The sequence below is a fragment of the Anomalospiza imberbis genome, chromosome 5, assembly GCF_031753505.1.
Source record: "Anomalospiza imberbis isolate Cuckoo-Finch-1a 21T00152 chromosome 5, ASM3175350v1, whole genome shotgun sequence".
NCBI lineage: Eukaryota > Metazoa > Chordata > Aves > Passeriformes > Viduidae > Anomalospiza > Anomalospiza imberbis.
In genome coordinates, this window is record NC_089685.1 from 52,173,990 (window position 1) to 52,181,391 (window position 7,402).

General features: G+C 51.7%; 1 long non-coding RNA gene across 3 annotated transcripts; it reads left to right on the forward strand.

Annotated features, from left to right (window-relative positions):
• Positions 1-381: 381 nt before the first annotated feature.
• LOC137474325 (uncharacterized) lies at positions 382-7,402 on the forward strand. Of its 3 annotated transcripts, none has more exons than XR_010999299.1 (4): positions 448-777; positions 4,344-4,983; positions 5,541-5,630; positions 6,304-7,402. It is a non-coding gene; the product is annotated as an uncharacterized lncRNA (long non-coding RNA). The 3 variants fall into 3 exon arrangements; XR_010999300.1 differs by having other exon boundaries at positions 449-777; positions 4,347-4,983; XR_010999298.1 differs by having other exon boundaries at positions 382-4,983.

The following is a 7,402-nucleotide window of genomic DNA, read 5'->3' on the forward strand; positions in this document are numbered from 1 at the left end:
TTGTGCCGGGCGGCAGAGGCGCGGCCGCACCGCGGCACGGGCCGGGGACACCGGGCGGGCACAGCGCGGACAGAGCTGCCCCTGGGCCACTCTGAACATGGCGGCGCGAAAAGGACGCCGCAGTTCGCCACTCCCAAGATGGCGGAAGTGGCAAAAGACACGTGACAGGGCCCCGCAGGTGGCCGGTCGGGGCTGAGCCACACTCAAAATGGCGGATGTGCCGGGACCGGGACAGAGGCGTCCCTGTGTCTGCCTGCTGCCGTTCGCGCAGCTCCCGCCAGCCGCCGGCGCCGCTGACCCCGCAGCCCGTGTCCCCGCACCGGGAAGCACCGCGAAAAGTCGCGCTGAAAGAGCTAGGTCGGCGTGGGAGTCGGCGGTGGGGGGGATTTCAGGCAGCCGGAAAGGCAGACGCCTCTGTGAGGAGCGGGGGGCCTTAATTGTACCACACCAAACATGGCGGCTTAGCCGGAAATGGCTTCTGCCAGCACCCAAGGTGGAGGTGAGGGGCGGAAGTCACGTGATGTCACACAAAAAAGGCGATTGGCTCACTCCTTATTGCCCTTCCAAAGATGGCGGCGTCCTGCGCATGCGCCTTGACTACGAAAGAATGGCGGCCCGGAGCACCCCACTGCCCCTATTCGGCTGCCTGAACGCGATCCCCACGCCGACCCAGCGCTTTCAGCGCGATTTTCCGCGGCGTTTCCCGGTGTGGGGACACGGGCCGTGGGGCAGCGTCGCCGGCAGCACCAGCAGGATGCAGCTGCTCTTTCGCAGGAGGTGAGAGGCGGCGGCCGGAGCTGGAGGCAGGGTTTGCCAGGCAGGGCCAGCAGGAGAATTCCCGCTGCCGGCAGCTCCCTGGGAGTGCTGGGCGGCCTCGGGCTGAGGAGGTGGGAGCTGTAGGGGTGTTCGTGTCCCCGGGAGCTGCTGGAATGACAGCTGGCAGCAGCCTCGTGTGTGTGTGTGTGTGTGTGTGCGTGTGGAAGCAGCCAAATCAAATCTTTATCAGATTTGTATCAAATGCGATGTTTACATCTGGGACCGCTCAGTTCCCTGGGTGTGAAAGCCCTCGAAGCAGCAAAGCTGAGCAGTTTTTGAGCATTCCAGGTGTGCTCTCTCCTGCTCTGTGACCCCCAGGGGACGCGCAGGGTGAGGGAGGGACGTGGATCTCCTGTTCGCTGGGAATTCTGTGGAACCGCATGAAGGAACCGGCCAGGCGAGCGCTGCGTGAGGCAGGAGATGAGCAGAAGGAGGGGAGAGAAAGGGATTGAGCTGTGGGATTGCTTAGACACCCTTAAATGTTCTTCCGAGGAAGACTTTCAGCCCTTGTTTCAGTGAAATCCCTTAGGGCTGGGAACAAGCCAGCAAGCCAGAGCTGTGGGGCTTGGTCAGGGGCATTCCCGGGGGCTGTGAGGCGGCTCCGGAAGGCGGGAAGGAAGGAAGTGCTGCTTTAGGGCCTCGGGCTGACACAGCAGCGCCCAAAGGCTCCCATGGCAGCTCAAGGAGACGTGAGGTGTGATCCCTGTCCTGCCCAGTGGGAACAACTGCCCCAGATGCCAGGGCAGGGAATTGAAAATCCAAGCAGGCAGAACCCACTGGAAATCTGTGGTGTTTTCATCAGGCAACGCTGAGCTGCTGACACAGAATTCTGCAGGTTCCCAGGGAAAGTGAGTTTGGGTGTTTCTAATCTGAGATGTATTTGGGGCACAGGGGAAGAGAAATGCATTTATGTGGTAGCTTGGGACACCAGAATATACATTTCTCAAAGCTGAATTGGCTTTTTGTTTGAAGAGAGACAAAATGAATATGGTAGGTTGTTGAAATGATGAAAAGTTGGAATGAAAGGTTCTTTTTGACTCAAACTGAAAAGGCTTTTTTGTTTGTCTTGAATTGTGTTGCCTGGCTTAGGGAAATTTAGCAGATCTCACTTTTTTTTCCCTTCTCCAGCCGAGTGAAGTGTTATCTTTTTAATTCAAAAAGGGTTTGCTGTATGTGTAATATTTCAGCTGTAATTCCACAGTAGGAGAGAGCTTGGAGCAGTCAAAGTGAATCCAGCAGGCCAGGGAGGGAGTGCTGCCCTTGTCCAGCAGTGCCCTGAAGGCCGGGACGGGGAGGAAATCCCAGTTAGGTTGGAATTCCTTCTTTGTGGCATCCAGAAGGTAACTGAGTCTGGAGGGAGGAGTTTGAGTGTGTGCTTTGTGTGCACCTGGACTGTGCAAAGGGACTTGTGCTGAAGGTTGTGCTGCTCCTGGGGCTTTCTGGACACTTGTCTGCAGCCAAGAGCCGAGGTGTAATATCTCTAGTACTGAGGGGTGGCTCTTTGTGCTCATTTGGGTCTCCTGGCTGGAAAACTTGTTCAGGCTACACTAAAAAGAGCAGGAGCGCAGCAGGGAAAATGTCTGTCCCAAGGCTGTCATCTTGACAAGTTAAAAATTCACATGGAATTTTTCTTTTCTGTCATGTAACCCATAAGGAAAATTTGCTGTTGAGGATGTGAAAGGCAGGGAAACAGTGAAAACATCTATCCCAGGAAAGAGAGATCTTCCTCTCCTCTCCTGTGAGCTGTGCTTACGCTGGCTGCTGTCTGGGGAGATGCCACCTTGGGAAAAAGCACCTGATAATTTCTGTTCCAAGATTCCATCCTGCTATTTATGGTTTGCCTGTGCTGAGGCAGATGGAAATGCTTCCCTACGTGTGTTGGCTGCCAGTCACTAAAACAGACTCCAGTCTTCTCACGTAAACTAAATTCTCCTTATTTTTCCGAACCTCACCGAGATCACTGGAATTGGAGAAGAGAGATGATCCTAATTCATTCCCTGCTTGTTATAAATGAAAAATGATCCAGCCAAATTAAAAAAAATAAAAAGAATTTATTTTAACAATAGAGATCTAACTTAGCCAGCCACACGGAAAAGGACAGTGCCGAGCCCGGGATCGGCGCTGGGTGCAAGACACAGAGATCAGCCTCAGCAGAGGTTTCACTCTATGCCTCCACACCACCATCCTGGTACAAGCGATTTTTATAGGGAAAATTTTGCCTGAAGCCAGGATTTCGGCATTCAGTCCGTTGTTTCATTCAAAGTCCCATACCTTGATGAGATTTCCTTCTCGGCGACAAGGCAGAAAAATTCGAAGTCTGGTGTCATGGAAACTCTTGATGAAATTTACGGGAACAGAGTATTCACATGTATCAGCCCGGGGGGATGTTCCTGATGGTGATCAGGCCTGGGTGTCTCCGTATCGCCTCACATACGGCCCATCTCCTGGCGAGCCACATCCCCTTGCTTGCAAATCAGGTTTCAACACACACCTGGTTTTGCCTGAGAAGGGGGTGCTTCTAATGCCAAAGGGTGCATTCTAACAACTATTTAATATTATATACATATCATGCAAAAAAATGGCGCGAATTATACCTGTTAAATATAACACTGCTCCACGCTGCATCCATACCACTTGATGGTGCTACCAGTACTTCTGATGGGGTGCATGAGAAAAATAAGTTATTTTGCTGATATAATTGGATTCTAGGTATTTTGCTATGGGTTTGAACTCTTTTGTAGTAAAGCTTATAAATATTTTAGATTAGAACAGAAAGCCATGGAAAAACAGTCTAGCTTGAAGGGTTTTTAATAAATAAAGTGGCAGGACTTCTCTGTCTCCTTTATGGACACGGGCTTTTCATAGAGTGATTTTCTGTACAGGAGAAAACGGAAAGAAAAAGGAGGGAGGACAAAAGGAAAATGGCAAAAAGGAAGGAAGAACAGAGGCCGCTGGCCAGGCCCCCGCAGCCCGTTCCCATCGCATTCCCTGCGCCGCTTCCCGCTCCCGCCGTGCGCGCTCCCGAGCACGGCAGGAACGGGGCTGTGAGGGGCAGGAGCGGGGCTGGAATTGGGTACCAGGAGGGGACCCCGGGCGGGGAACGCGGGGAGCTCCAGACCACGGGCCGGGGGACCGGGAGGCTCTGCTGATCCCGGCAGGGCCCGCCAGAGCTGGAGCCGTGGGATGCCGGAATGGTTCGGGGTGGAAGGGACCTTAAAGGCTCATCCTGCTCCACCCCTGCCACAGGCAGGGACACCTTCCACTCTCCCAGGCTGCTCCAAGCCCCGTCCAGCCTGGCCTTGGACACTGCCAGGGATCCAGGGGCAGCCTCAGCTTCTCTGGGCACCCTGTGCCAGGGCCTCAGCGCCCTCCCAGGGAAGAATTCCCTCATAATAGCCAACCTAAAGTCTTTTCCTTTAAAACAAGGTGAATATGCAAACTTCGCTAAATTCTTACTTGTGTTCTGGGAAAAAACCCAAAACAATCCAAAAATACTAACAGGTGTCCTTTTCCCCCCTCCCTGCCAGCAGTGTGGCACAAATTCCAGTGATGGGAAGAAGCTGGAAGAAGCTGTATTTCACACAGCGGAGGTTGTGGCTTTTGCACCAGAGAAGGAGCTGCTGAACATTAAATGCATCAGTGATACCAAAGCTGACAAAGTCCCGGTCAGGATGTTCTGGAACTTTAACCCAAGATATTCCACAGGTTTATTTCTGCTGGCTGAAAGCATTGTGGGGAATTTGGAAGGTCTCCAAAGGGCAGTAAAGGTAATTGGAGGTGTCACATGACTTGTGATGGGAAAAGGTAAAATGCACCAGCACAGGATTGAGCTGAAGGGGAGGATATTTCCATAAAACACATGAAAGGAATGTTGGAGCTTTTTCTCGGAGCAGAATTTCAGTTCTATTCAGAGGTACCCACTTGTGCAAGGTCTATGAAATGTGCATGGAATGATAGAGGCACTTCTCCACAAGGCAGGAAATATGAATTACTGGGGGTTGATGAATGGCATGAGCTCTCCTGGCACTGCTCACTTGGGTTTTCCCTCAGCCTAAGGCAGCCAGACTGGCTCCCAGGGTTTCACCACAGCCACAGAGTTCCACCTGCAGTGGTCAGAGATCATCCATATCACCACTGGCTCCAAAGAGCTGGAAAAGCTGCTTCAAGGTCAGCATTTTATTATTTCTCTTTCCTGCTTAAGCTCAGTTATTGGGTGGGGTTTTCCCATGAGTTTGATCTTTGCATGGAACCACGTAGGACAAGTCTTGGTTGGATGAAAAACCTCTGGAACTGCTCCTGAATAATTGTTTTTATTTTAAAAGCTGCAGAAATACTTTTTAACCCTTTTAGTCATGATGCAGGACTCAGAGCTGTCCATTTTTGGATGTTTCTGGTTTATTTAAGTCCATGATGTGTTTAGGGAAAACAAAACCAGGCATCACCATCTCCTCATTCCTCTGGTAATCCAAAAATGAAAATTAGTAATTTCATCTCTTCAGCATCTTCAGAAACACACCTGGACTTCTTACACACAGCTTGAACAAATCTCAGGGTGAAAAGCAGTTTTCCCTCTTAGTTTTGAAACTTTCAGCCAGGTTCAGTGTTTGAGTCTCTATGCATGTAATATTTTATATGTGGGATAGATACATACATAGACATCTGTTTGTAATATGTGACCTTTTAATTTTTATTAATAATTATTATTATCATCATTTTCCCTTTAGAAGAAATAGAAACAGGATCCATAACAGCTATTTGGGGAATTCCTTACTGGGAAGACACAGCAGTGTCCCAGCCTGGCAGTCACTGGTCAGGTGGGTGGTTCACCTCATCGCAATCCAATATCCAGACACCACAGCCTTGGGCTGTTTGCTAATTTGGGCACCTCCCTTGACTTTCTAAGTGTTTATTCTAAGTGTTTATAGAGGCTGCCATTCCCTAAAACATTAGGGGCTTGGACTTGGTTTGATCATTCAGTTGAGTCTCTAAACTTCCCAGCTCAAAGCTGAGCACCAGTCCTCTTGTGTAGAATCCTGGAATGGTTTGGGTGGGAAGGGACCTTAAAGCCCATCCAGTTCCATGAGCAGGGACACCTTCCACTCTCCCAGGTTGCTCCAAGCCCTGTCCAGCCTGGCCTTGGACATTGCCAGGGATCCAGGGGCAGCCTCAGCTTCTCTGGGCACCCTGTGCCAGGGCCTCAGCGCCCTCCCAGGGAAGAATTTCTTCCCAAGATGCCATCTATCCCTGCCCTGTGTCAGTGGGAAGCCATTCTCCGTTGTCCTGGCACTCCAGGGTGACAGGTACTGCAAAGGGAAGGAGTCAGAGATGGGATCAGGAATGTTTCCTCTTGCTCTTCCCAGCTGAAAGGGACTTTCATCACAATAGCTTGGGATATTATTTGTTATATGACCTCAGTGAGGGCATGTGGCCATATCTGCTGTATTTATGGATATTTATTCCCTGTTCAATCCTTTTCTTCTCCTTTAGCTCCCCATAGACCACGGGGGCAGCGAGGGAAAAGCCACATCCATGGACACAGAGGGGACCTTCCTTCCAGAGCAGCTTCTGGCCGTGGCTGAAAGGTCAGTGAGTGGAAGACAGGAGTAGATGGACTCACAGCTCAGCTGGAAAATGCTTTCCACAGGTCCTGGAGGTTGATCTGGCAGGTGTTCCCTTTGGAAAGCTCTGGTGTTGTTCCTGTCCCGTCTCTGCCGCTCTCTCCCCACAGCTCTCGTGTCATTGTCCCACGGCACGAGGTGATTTCCCTCTCTTGCTGCTGGAAGGGACTGGGAGCTTCCGAAACAGCTGGGGACAGGACTGGCTGGATCCTGTCAGGGAATTGGATCTAATCCTGCTGGCCTCTCCCACAGCAAGGACTGCTCCCGTGTTCCCTGTCACCAGGGAATATTTGGCAGCCAAGCAAGGGAGAGGAAGGAAAATGATGCTTGCAGCAGGCACAGGTGTGTCTGTGCTGGCAGGTTCAGGGTGTCCTTGGAATCATGGAATCCTTCAGGTTGGAGGAGCCCTCTGAGATCACAGTGCCCAACCATTCCCCAGCACTGCTGAGGCCACCACTATCCCACATCCCCAAGTGCCACATCCACATAGCTTTAAATCCCTCCAGGGATGAGGTCTCCACCAGTGCCCTGAGCAGCTGTGCCAGGGCTGGACAGCCTTTCCACTGTGAGACTTCCCAATATCCAGCCTAAACCTCCCCTGGGATCACGTCAGGCCATTTCCTCTTACCCATTTCAAATGGTTCCGATCATTCCCTTCTCTTTTCATCACCTCAGGTTGCATTTTCCTCCTCTGTTTTTATCTCTGCTGGGGATGTGAGTTTTCTTCCAGTCTTTTGGCCAAGCTCCTGGCTAACTCCAGGAGCTCCAAGGTTCATCCCCTTTTCCCCTGATTTTGCAGGAATGGCCTCTGGCAGCGATGCCCTGGACAAGGTGGCCTCTGCCGGGGCTTTGCCAGCGATCGCCAGGCCCAGCTGCTGCGTGAGGCTGGAGACCGAAAACTCCTTTTCTCCCCCTGGATCCCCAGTCCGTGTCCCGGAGAGGCTCCTTTCCTGCTGGCACCGCAGGGA